At 41.4% G+C, this 11,968-nt stretch overlaps 1 long non-coding RNA gene across 1 annotated transcript; it reads right to left on the reverse strand.

Annotated features, from left to right (window-relative positions):
- Positions 1–10,595: 10,595 nt before the first annotated feature.
- Positions 10,596–11,685, reverse strand: LOC129762116 (uncharacterized). Its single transcript, XR_008740543.1, has 3 exons — positions 11,567–11,685; positions 11,070–11,507; positions 10,596–11,013 (listed from the first exon to the last, which is right to left on the reverse strand). It is a non-coding gene; the product is annotated as an uncharacterized LOC129762116 (long non-coding RNA).
- Between the last annotated feature and the right edge of the window lie 283 nt (positions 11,686–11,968).

Raw genomic sequence — 11,968 nt, forward strand, 5'->3', positions numbered from 1 at the left:
ATATAAGTATATTTTTTATTAGATTAAGGTTTTTAGTTTAAGAAATAATCAGAAAAAAAGATTGAGAAATCACTGAAAAACTTTATCTGCCACTTTATATGGCAGAATGCGGAGAACCCGTTGACATAGAGATTGAATCCACTGTCTATCCCTCCACATCTACGGGAGGTGGGAAGTCGCTTAAACGCGTTCCCCCTTCAGAAGAAGTCTTTTCGGGGGAGGAATTAACCCACCTAAACAAGCCCCCCTCAAGAAAATTTGCAAACCTCTCCTCTTCACCCCCTCAGTCTCCTGCTACCGTTCCTCCTCTCGCTCCCGTTCTCGCTCTCCTTCTCGCTCCCACTCCCGTTCTCGCTCCCCCTCACGCTCCCGCTCCCACTGAACTCCCGTTCACGCCACCCAACCCTGCTGTTTCCGCTTCCGCTCAACAATCGACCCCACTTTCCTCTCCTGTTGTGTCTCCACCCCGTGTCAAGGTTTATCCAGAAAATGCAACTGGAACTGGCCCATGGGTTGTTTTCTTCCGACCTAAACCTAAAGGAAAATCTCTGAATGTCATTCAGATCATGAAAGATTTGACAAAAAATTATTCCTCCGTAGTCGAAATTTCCAAGGTTCGCCCGAACAAACTGCGTGTTGTCGTGGCTGATCGGAAGCAAGCTAACGAGATTGTTGTCGACAAGCGGTTCATTTTAGAATATCGCGCATACGTGCCCTGCCATAACGTAGAAATTGCGGGAGTGATTACAGAAACGGGTCTGACGTGTGAATTTATTAAAAAAGGAAATGGAAAGTTCAAGAAGCTCCCCTCAATGGAAGTCGAGATCTTGGACTGTCGCCAATTAGGCAAAGTCTCCCAGGAAGGGGGAGAAACTAAATTCACGCCGTCCGACTCGTTTCGAGTAACTTTTGCTGGTTCCGCTCTCCCTGACTACGTTATGGTGGACAAATTGAGACTACCGGTGCGACTCTTTGTGCCAAAGCCCATGACTTGCAACAAATGCAAGTCAGTTGGTCACACTTCAGATTATTGTGCCAACAAGGAGCGCTGTGCAACTTGCGGAGAGCAACATGTGGGGGAATCCTGCAGTTCGACTGAGCATAAATGTCCATATTGCGGGGGAACTCCACACGCGCTCTCAGCTTGTGAAACTTATAAGAGTCGCTGGGAGAAACAGAAGCGCTCTTTAAAGGAACGCTCGAAGCGCACATTTGCGGAAATTTTAAAGGGCGCTTCTCCACTGACTCAACAACAACAACAACCAATCTCAACACACAATACTTTTTCCTCGTTGCCTCGTTCCAAAGGGAATCCCCGGCGCAAGAATGTGACCACTCCCAAAGTTCAAGAACAAGTCCCCCCGGTGATACCCCCTGTTAGCTTGCCTAAAAAATCGAGTGCCGCGGACAAGCAAAATCAGGTTCCTCCTGGCTTCCGTGGGAATAGTTCACCTTCGAACGACCCAGCACTCGAGGGAACATCAAAAACCCCAACTGTCCCTATTTTTTCGTCCAGTTCAACTTCCCAATCGGGATTTATAAAGTTGTCTGACCTTCTGGATCAAATCTTCAAGTGTTTTAATGTTTCCGACTCCATCAGAACCATTGTCATTTCAATGCTTCCAGTATTAAAGACAATTTTGCAACAATTGATGCAAACATGGCCCCTCCTTGCAATGATTATCTCTCTTGATGTCTAATTTAAATAGAGAGGTCGGAGATATCACTGTTTTACAGTGGAATTGTCGTAGTCTCATCCCTAAATTGGATACATTCAAATTTTTAATTCATAAATTCAATTGTGATGTTTTTGCTCTGTCCGAAACTTGGCTTTCTTCGCGAGATGATCTCTCTTTCCATGATTTCAATATTATACGCTTGGACCGTGATGACAGATACGGAGGGGTGCTATTGGGGATCAATAAGTGCCACTCATTTTTTCGAATTGACCTTCCACCTATTGGAGGGATTGAAGCTGTTGCTTGTCATGCAAACATCAGAGGAAAAGACCTCTGTATTGTCAGCTTGTATTGGCCTCCGAGAGCTGCGGTTAGCCGCAAGCAACTTGTTGACATGTGCTCACTTCTTCCTGAGCCACGATTGATCTTGGGAGACTTCAACTCTCACGGAACTGCCTGGGGGGAACAGTACGACGACTATCGTTCATCGTTGATATATGACCTTTGTAACAGCTTCAATATGACCGTTTTGAATACTGGGGAAACAACACGTGTTCCTAAACCTCCTGCTAACCCAAGTGCTCTTGACCTCTCGCTTTGCTCGAATTCACTATCGTTAGATTGCAAGTGGAATGTAATCCAGGACCCCAACGGTAGTGATCACTTGCCAATCAAAATTTCCATCACCATTGGGTCGAATTCTTCTGAATCTATAAACATGGCATATGACCTCACAAGACACATTGACTGGAAAAAATATGCGGACGCGATTGCTCTAGCCATCAATTCCAGAGATGGTTTACCTCCATTGGAGGAGTATAACTTCCTTTCTCGTTTGATCTATGACAGCGCAGTTCGCGCTCAAACGAAACCCATTCCAGGTTCCACCATTTCCCGAAGGCCTCCCAATCTATGGTGGGATAGCCAATGTTCCAAGCTTTATATAGAAAAATCGAATGCATTTAAAGCTTTTCGGAAACGTGGAACTCCTGAAAATTTTCAAACGTATTTAGCCCTTGAGAATCAGTTCAAAAATTTGATCAAAGGGAAAAAACGTGCTTATTGGCGAAATTTCGTGGGAGGTTTGTCACGAGAAACGTCAATGAAAAAATTATGGAAAGTGGCTCGAAACATGAGAAATCGCTCTTCAACGAATGAAAGCGAAGAATATTCACATCGATGGATTTTTAATTTTGCACGAAAGGTTTGTCCCGATTCCGCTCCCGTGCAAAAAATTGTTCGAAATATACCACAAGATAGGTGCGATCTTGATTATGAGTTTTCGATGGTAGAATTCTCTCTTGCTCTCCTTTCATGTAACAATTCTGCTCCGGGATCGGATCGAATTAAGTTCAACTTGTTGAAAAACCTCCCTGATGTGGCGAAACATCGCTTGTTGAGTTTATTCAATCGGTTTCTGGAACATAATATTGTTCCAGATGATTGGAGACAAGTACGAGTTATAGCTATTCAAAAACCCGGAAAACCCGCGTCCGACTTCAATTCGTACCGCCCAATAGCAATGCTGTCTTGTATACGGAAATTGTTGGAGAAAATGATCTTGTTTCGCCTTGATCGATGGGTTGAAACGAATGGCCTACTCTCAGATACACAATATGGGTTCCGCAGGGGCAAGGGGACAAATGATTGTCTTGCGTTGCTTTCTTCAGAAATTCAAATGGCTTACGCCGAAAAAAAACAAATGGCTTCAGTATTCTTGGACATAAAGGGGGCCTTTGATTCAGTTTCAATAGAGGTCCTGTCAGACAAATTATACTCTCGGGGTCTGCCGCCTCTATTGAATAATATGTTATATAACTTGCTTTGTGAGAAACATTTGAATTTTTCTCACGGGGATTCGACAGTAAGTCGGGTCTCCTACATGGGACTCCCCCAGGGCTCATGTTTAAGCCCCCTTTTGTACAACATCTATGTAAGCGACATCGACAATTGCCTTACACAAAATTGCAGCCTAAGACAACTTGCAGATGATGGAGTGGTGTCTGTCGTAGGATCAAACGAATCCGACCTGCAAGGACCCTTACAAGATACTTTGAACAATTTTTCAACCTGGGCCATTGGGCTAGGGATCGAATTCTCCACGGAGAAAACAGAGATGGTGGTTTTTTCTAGGAAGCATAGACCAGCAAAACCAAAGCTTCAACTTTTGGGTAAACCGATCACTCATGCTATGTCATTCAAATATCTTGGGGTCTGGTTCGACTCCAAATGTACTTGGGGGGCCCATATTAGGTATCTGAGTAAAAAATGTCAACAAAGAATAAACTTTCTCCGTACAATTACCGGCACCTGGTGGGGAGCCCACCCCGAAGATCTTATAATGTTGTATCGAACAACTATTCTCTCATTGATGGAGTATGGCAGTTTCTGTTTTCAATCAGCTGCCAAAACACACCTCATTAAACTCGAGCGAATTCAGTATCTTTGTCTCCGTATTGCGTTGGGATGTATGCCCTCAACGCATACCATGAGCCTCGAGGTTTTGGCAGGCGTACTCCCACTAAAAGATCGCTTCAATTTATTATCTCTTCGGTTCCTCATCCGGTGTAAGGTTATGAACCCATTGGTGATCGGAAATTTTGAGCAGCTGATCGAACTAAATTTTCATTCTGGATTCATGAGCTCATATCATGAATTCGTCTCCATGCAGGTTGATCCTTCTTCGTATATTCCCAACCGTGTTTGTTTTCCTGACTACATCAATTCCTCTGTGCATTTTGATCTGTCCATGAAGCAGGATATCCATGGAATTCCAGATTATCATCGATCGGGGATCGTTCCTACGATTTTCGAAGCAAAGTATGGGCGTGTCAATTGTGATAATATGTACTTTACTGATGGGTCCTCTATGAATGAGTCCACAGGATTTGGAGTGTTCAACAATTTTTTTAGCACCTCACACAGTCTTCAGTATCCTTGCTCAGTGTATATTGCTGAATTGGCAGCAATACACTGGGCGCTGGACAGCGTCGCCTCACGACCTGTTGAACACTATTACATTGTAACGGATAGTCTGAGCTCTGTCGAAGCTATCCGTTCAGTGAGGCCGGAAAAGCACTCGCCGTACTTCCTTGAGAGAATACGAGAAATTTTGAGTGCTTTATCCAGACGCTGTTATGTCATTACCTTTGTCTGGGTCCCTTCACATTGCTCAATTCCGGGTAATGAGAGGGCTGACTCATTAGCAAAGGTAGGTGCAATTGAAGGCGAAATTTATCAGCGTCAAATCGCCTTCAATGAATTTTATTCTTTAGTTCGTAAAAATACCATCGTTAACTGGCAACGCAAATGGAACGAAGATGAATTGGGCCGGTGGCTCCACTCAATTATCCCTAAGGTTAGCCTCAATCCGTGGTTCAAAAGTCTGGACTTGAGTCGGGACTTTATTCGCACCTTCTCCCGACTCATGTCCAATCACTGTTCGTTAGACGCGCTGCTTTTTCGTTTTAATCTTGCCGACAGCAATCTCTGCGGTTGTGGCCATGGTTACCACGACATCGAACACGTTGTTTGGTCGTGCGAGTTGTATCTTGTCGCCAGATCGAATTTTGAAAACTCCCTTCGGGCTGGAGGAAAGCAGTCCAATGTGCCGGTGAGAGATGTGTTGGCTCGGTTAGACCTTGATTACATGTCCCAAATATATGTTTTCCTTAAAGCTATCGATCTTCGAGTGTGATTGTTCATACATCCTTTTCCCCTCCTTTTCGTCCTTCGCGAGCTATCGGTTCCCTTCCTACTAACATTAGAATAAGTTAAATTGTAAATACATATTAGATGTAAGGATAGTTTTAAGAATTGAGTGTGAAGTGTCAGTGTGAATGAGAATGTGAATGTGAATGTGAATGTGAATGTGAATGTGAATGTGAGTGCGAGTGTAAACACACATCTCCTTACATCCCATCCTTTTCCTAATGAAAATGTGTCACCCTTCTAAACTCGAGTCGACCGCGAGTAATCGGTTTCCTATTTCATTAACCATAGAATTAAGGAAACAACATGTTGATATATGCTAGTTGAAATATAGTTAAGAGTTTGGCTCCATTAAACTTATGTAACTGAGCCTGTAAAAATAATCGGATTAATAAAAAAAAAAAAAGATTGAAAGTACAGTAATTTACAATTAGTTCGACATTTAGCAAATTGGACGGACATGTAATGCGACTTATTTAGTTGGACATTTTTGTAAACATAGAGATCCAAATTATGACCCCACATTGAAAGTCGACACTGTACCACTGTCATCGCAAATGTTCAATTACAGGTTAAAATCGCCTCCAATGCGACACTGAGTGGCACTTCGGCGCGTCGCATTAAATATAATTCACTGTACAAAATGTCACGAGCTGGAAGGGAAGAAATTTTCCAACTGTGAAAGCTGTGGCGAGTGGTAAACGCAATCGTTAAACAGGAAGGTTTAGTCGAACAAGATGGGGATATCGAGTGATAACAAAACAATAAACTCTTCAAATTAAAGATAATTTTGTGATCCTGAAAAGGACCCTTTTTAGCCTGCATGTGAATCCAACGAGCGAACAAATCGTAATGAATGTATTTTTATGCCATCGCTGCCTTTTAACGCTCTTTCGTTCGTCTCGTTGAACTCGCCCCTTTGGCTGAGTCTGCCGAATCCTGTGACCGTGTACCGCTAAAGTACAAAATGCGCGAATCCGCTGAAAAATATCTCATTCTCTTTCAAACCGTAAATCAGTGTTGGTGGTGGTTGTATGGCATCGTTTCACATCACATCGCATCAACGGATTGGTGCCGGAGCACCAGTATACCTAATAGCGGTTATAGAATTTCGGCCGCCGGAGTGCTCGAGTTGGCTTGCAAAGCTGCTCACGGCAATAAGAAAACCCGCCTACAGAACAGAACACATTCGGTTCGATGGCAACAACTAGTTTCAGCGAGTGGCAAACGCAATTGCAAAACGGCAGCAGGTAGAAGAAGGAAAAAGTTTGTTTATACAGACTGTTTTGGTGGCAAAACCAGCCACCGTAAAACACGGCGCTTTTCAGGGCCATTAAACCTTTCAAAGAAGAGTTATTAAAAGTTTTTCACAATACCAATGCATTCTAAAGTGACATAATATGACATATAATATAAACTGATTTATTTTGTTTATGGTTGTTCTTGAACTTATTGGTTTGAGGTCTTTTAATTTTTTTCACAAACCCATGCATGGTTTCCGAATTAAAAGTGGCTGTATGCAGGATGGCATTAACGAATTTTCTCGTTACCAAGAACTGCTTTCTTTGGTTGATATCTAATGTTGAAAATTGACTGACGTTACATCTGCATTGTATAGAAACATAACTAAGGAGCAACATGATGAGCTATGTATTTCCTGCTGCTCTGTCCTTATTTTAAAGGACTTTAATCCTGTGTTAATTTACTGTTGGTTTTTCAGAACGCTTATAGCTAATTTAATTCTCGACAGATCGTAGAGTTCGTCTCCAAAACCTCAGTTCTTTTTCATTTCTATTTACTTTGTTTGCGGAGATACAAATCTTACAATTCATTCGTCTTCGAAACCACAGTTTAAGGTACGGTAATGTGCTCAATAGTGAAATATATGATAGTGAATAAGCTGATGACCACCTATGCATTCCCTCTCACAGCCATCATTTTGATTGTACGATATGTGCATACGCCGAAAGACGCCCGGCGTTGAACATTTAATAAGTACAAAGCCTTCAGAAAAAAATCAAGAATCAACTATGAGATAGTAAGAAAAAATTGATGTGGAGTCGATCTGGCGTAGTGGTAACATCCATGCCTCTCACGCTAAAGATCACGAGTTCAATTCTCACTCCCGACATTCTTCCAAAAATGGAAGTAAAAAGTGACGAACCAGCTTTAAAGTTTAACGAATGAGTTAAAAATCACTATAATACAGATAAAAAAAAAAGAAAAAATTGAGAAAGTTTGTAAAAAAAAGCAAAAACACAACACAAAAGTTCTTTTCAGAACCCCCAACATGTTCATAAAGAGTAAACAGTAAACTAATCCATTTTCAGGTAGATAGGTGGGTATTCACGTAGGAGAAGAAAATAAAACAATATATTTAAAAAATATATTTAGCAAAAGCTGTCCCCTTTGTATAGTCCTACGTCACTCCGGTTATGTTCCCGAAATTACCCACCCGTCTTTTTTCTTCTGCTACCTGATGCCGTTTTGCGATTGCGTTTGCCACTCGCCACTCGCTGCAACTGCCTGTTGTCTTGATGTCCACCGAACCGAATGTGTTCTGTTCCGAATGCGGGTTTTCTTATCGTTGCGAGCAGCTTTGAAAGCTAACTCGATCACTTCGGCGGCCGAAACTATATAACGCCGACTAGGTGGACTGGTGCACTGGTACTAACGCGCTCGGCCTAGCTACCCTTGCGGGGAACTCCAGATCAACACGGTTCGAGCGGGATTTTGCTTTTCCCTTCACTTTTCCTCCTTTGCCATGTCCAGACATGGCTGATTGGGTTGGTTTGTTGATGTGTTGTGATGCGAACTGATGTGGTGTACGGTTTGAATGAGAATGATCGTTACGGCAGCGGAGCGGGGATTTTTAAGCAGACTGGCTGGCTCGAGAATTACGCATGTGTGAGACTGCGACCAATGTTTCGTTCATTTTGACGTGGGACTACGTCTAACCGGAATATATGGAGGGTAAAATGAAAACCTAAACACAGAACATGCAGGAAAAAATGAAAGATTTCGAATGCTTATAGCTCGAACATTTCGTACTGGATAGGAGAGATGTTTGCATCACTTGATAGGGAATATTTCTACGCATCTATCGCAACTAACAAAATGTTGTTTTTCATTAGATAAACAATTGAATAACTGTAAAATGTTAAGCGTTATCTAAACGGCATAACTGCCTCATTTTGATTGGCGCGATTTACGGTTTCCCTAACACAGCCATCAAAACCAAGCAGCCTTGGGGAAATCGGCATTGCAAATACATGAAAGTAGGGGGACTTTTGTTCTCATCGAAAAATGTTCCCTAACACAGACTTTAAAACCAAGCAGCGAAATCGGCATTGCAAACACACGAAAGAGCCTAGAGGCGAGTGAACTGAAAAGTTTAAACCCTCTTAAAGCCAAAAAGAAGAAGAAGAACACACGAAAGTAGGGGGAGCTTTTGTTCCCACCGAAATGTGTTCCCTAATAGAGATTTCTAAACCAAGGTGCCTGGAGAAATCGGTATTTCAAATTCATGCAAGTCGGGGGTATTTTTGTTCCGACTGGAATGTGTTTCCCTAACACAGACTTCAAATCCATGAAGCGTGGGGAAATCGGCATTGCGAATTCATACAAATCGGGGGTATTTTTGTTCCGATTGAAATGTGTTTCCCTAACACAGACTTCAAAACCGAGGTTTCTGGGGAAATCGGCTCTGCAAATAAATGCAAACTGCGAGTACTTTTGTCCTCGCTTGCCTTTGTGCAGAGTGGAATATATCTGTCCTAACATGATCTTCTAAACTTAGGAACCTGGGAAAATCGTGCAGCCACTAGAAGCGAATGAACTTCCCAGTTTCAAGCAAATTCGAGATTCGAGAAGTATGTACACTTTTGGGATGTAAACTTCAGAGGGAAATGTAAAATAAAATAATCGTTTGATAATTTTTTTTTGTCTTTATTGGAAAGATTTTCAGCCTTAGGCTGGTTCATCAAACGTTTGATAATTCTTCCGTACATATATTTTGTTCTAGTCATCATACCAAACGTAAAAGGTCCGTCATTAAATTTACTTGTAACGAAGAACAATCAATCACAATAAATGAATTGACTTTACACGGCATTTGTTCATTTTTTTCACTCACAGAGCAAATATATCGAACTCAGTTGAATTTGGAAACTGTTTCATTCAATCAAGAATTTAATCAATACAAACGAATGATTGCTAAGCTAAGGTAGTTCCACGTCAACCTTGCGGTTATATCATAGATATAACCCACTCATTTTTTTTCTTTTTCCTTTCCAATCGTGCTTCATTCTATTTCGCTGCTGCTCTGGTTGTCCGTTTTGGTCGGTACGATTTGAGGAGCACAAAATGGACCAATCAAAAATGGGCACATAGTGCATTTGGACAATGCTTGATATTTCACAATTATTCAATTATTTATCTCAAGAAAAATGAAATGTTATTCGTTATGATAGACGCGTAGATATATTTCCTATCAATTGATGCAAAAACCTTTGCGATCTATTGAGAAATGCTCGAGTTATAAGCGTTCCAAATCTTGCATTTTTTCCTACTTGTTCAGTGCCTAGATTTCCATTTCACCCCCTATATCTTCCGATTAGACGTAGTCCTACGTCAAAATGTATATGAAAGGTTTGCTACACTTTTGGTTTCAAATTCAAACATCGTACTTACTCCACAGATACGCGAATCCTTATTTGGAACTAGTTTGTCGTCTCCGCAAAAATCGACCCAGTGCGTCTGTAAATACGTTTCCGAAGGAATACGATAAAAGCTAACGCGAACATTTTCACTCGTATTCGGGCAGCCTTTCACTGAGCAACGCATTTTTAATCTCAACTTTCCCTGATATGATATTTCTCCGAATGAAAAAAAAAACAAACTAAGTCACAGTCACGTAAATGTTTGCTTTTGCGATTTGAAAACATTCGACGAAAAGTGGAACGAAGAGTTCCCACATTCCGTTTTGCCTGCCAAGATCGGGTCGATGAAATGTCAACAATCGACCTCAAATGCTGCCACCTTGCAATCGAGTTATCGACCTTTCATATGCATTCATCGAACAACTTGACGCCACTTTTTCGCCAACATGTGCAAGGCGTCGACCTGCTTGCAGCGCTGCTTCCAGCACTGCTTGCTGCTTGTTTGTATTGGTTTGTTATTGAAAATGAAAAGGAAATACATTGATCGATTTTAATCATTTTATTGAAAAAAAATAATAAAAATCCATGTATAATAAAAATAAGGTATATAATGGAATCGGTGCATCCGGGTTGTCTGGATTGACGATTCAAATCCGACTGAGTACATTGATGAATACCTCCTTGCCCTTGATGACACAGATATGTGGCTGAGAAGGATTCTTCAATGTGCGTGAAGCACGGGATCTCCGATGGGGAAAATTGCTCGAAATACTATCGATGGCCAGGTCCTGCTGCGGTTGCTGTTGATGCTGTTCCCCGGAATAGCACCCTGGACTTAAAGGATACTGCTGCGGGAAAGCTGACGCTGTTGGCTGGTGTGACAGAAGTGGAAATAAGCAATGTGGTGATAAGGGAAATCATCTTTCTCATTCGCCGATTGATTGAGTCGGATGTATTCATAGCTGAAACAAAATAAAATGATTAGTAAGTGAAAAGCAGAAATGAATTCCCTACTCACCAGTTGTATGATCCGGATAAAAATGCGAACATTAAAATATCATGCGAATACGTTCGCTTACCTCGCCTATTTTCATTCTACTATACAACGGAATCAGTGCATTCGGGTTCCTCCGGGGTGGTAATTCAGCTGAGCAAGTTGATAAATACTTCCTTGTCGTTGAGTTTTCGTGTCTGAAGAGGATTTTTGAATGTGCGCGAAGCACGGAACCTCTAATGGGGAAAGTTCTTCGCAATACCATACCATGGTCAAATTCTGCTGCTGCTGCTGTTGATGCTGTCCCCCGGCATTGCCAACAGGGGTTGGAGGTTACTGATGCAGGAAAACGGATGTTGTTGGCTGCTGTGATAGAAGTGGAAATCCGCACTGTGGTGATGGGAGAAATCATCTTTCTCACTTACCGATTGATGGAAGCAAACGAGTCGAATGTATTCATAGCTGATAAGACAAGATAAAATAATTAATAATTAAAAAGCCGAAATATATTTCATACTCACCAGTTGTATGATCCATTTGTTTTTGTTTGAGATGACAATTTAGCGGAGTGGAAAAAGAACCACCAGTTGACGATATTGGGGAATAGGCATGACAGTATGGATTTGCAGAAGGAATGAATACACTTTTAAAATGAAAATTATGAATGAACATGATTTTTCCTTAATCAAATTAGTACTCTATGTAAGTGAAAATCACTATTGCCTGCAAGTGGTGAAAAAACGTCATAAAAAATATGTTTTGAGATAATTTTATATTATAATGATAAGTTTTTTTGAGAATATCTGAACGTCTATAGAAAATAATTCAAATTAGGGTCATGACAACGTACTTTAAGTAGAAAAATTATGCCAAGAAAAAAATTTCATACAAATTTTAGCAAATATAAACTGATTCGGGCCGAC

The sequence above is a fragment of the Toxorhynchites rutilus genome, chromosome 1 (assembly GCF_029784135.1).
Source record: "Toxorhynchites rutilus septentrionalis strain SRP chromosome 1, ASM2978413v1, whole genome shotgun sequence".
NCBI lineage: Eukaryota > Metazoa > Arthropoda > Insecta > Diptera > Culicidae > Toxorhynchites > Toxorhynchites rutilus.